Source organism: Octopus bimaculoides, chromosome 1 (genome assembly GCF_001194135.2).
Source record: "Octopus bimaculoides isolate UCB-OBI-ISO-001 chromosome 1, ASM119413v2, whole genome shotgun sequence".
NCBI classification, from domain to species: Eukaryota; Metazoa; Mollusca; class Cephalopoda; order Octopoda; family Octopodidae; genus Octopus; species Octopus bimaculoides.
Window position 1 is genome coordinate 135103353 of NC_068981.1, and position 792 is coordinate 135104144.

The following is a 792-nucleotide window of genomic DNA, read 5'->3' on the forward strand; positions in this document are numbered from 1 at the left end:
CCCCCCCCCATGCCTTTCCCCCCTTCAATGACTCCAGATTTTGTGCCAACCTTCTTTGCTTCTACCTTTCTCATTCTCTTCTTCTTACACTGTTCATTCATACCTGTCCTTATAATGTAGGATAACCCTAGACGCACCCTATACCAGCCAGCTTATCACCTTTTTGCTCTGCCCCTTTCTTTCTCACTAACATCTGACTTCTATCATTTTTCATTTTCATTTTATCTAGTTTCAGCTCATGAGCTGTGGCCATGCTGGGGCACCTTCCTCTGTTACGCTTTTCACTACCATCCTCTCACAACTATAAATCTGTTCCTCTCATTGTATTTATCCCCTCTTCTCACCCTGTCTAGAATCATCTCACCCTCTCTCTTCTATCCTCCTTTACTTGTAGACACCACTTTAAGCCTCTAACAAGTCTTGCAAATTATAAGGCAACCAGGAAAAAAGCAGCCAGTACACTCTGTAAAGTGGTTGGCATCAGGAAGGTCATCTGATGGAATTCTGCTTTAAGTACCCCGATATAAGCCCTCGTAACTCAGTTTTTGGAATTTTCAGGAAAGTTTTGCAAATTTGTGTTTTACACATAGGAATTCATATGATTATGCAAAAACAAAACAAAAAAAAATTTGGTGCATGATTTAAGGCCTATTTAGTTGTTATTTTTAGCACATCTCATTTGTTTGTCAGTTTGACATGTTGATGTCTTTCAATATCTTTCTCTTCATAAACACATTTATTGCTGGGATTTAGGCCAAAAATTTGAATTGCCTGTATTTTAAACTGTGATTT

At 38.6% G+C, this 792-nt stretch overlaps 1 protein-coding gene across 3 annotated transcripts in view; it reads left to right on the forward strand.

The window, feature by feature from the left end:
• LOC106871492 (SUN domain-containing ossification factor) overlaps nucleotides 1-792 on the forward strand; it is a 115235-nt gene that overhangs the window by 82051 nt on the left and 32392 nt on the right. The gene's annotated exons all lie outside the window — the stretch shown is intronic.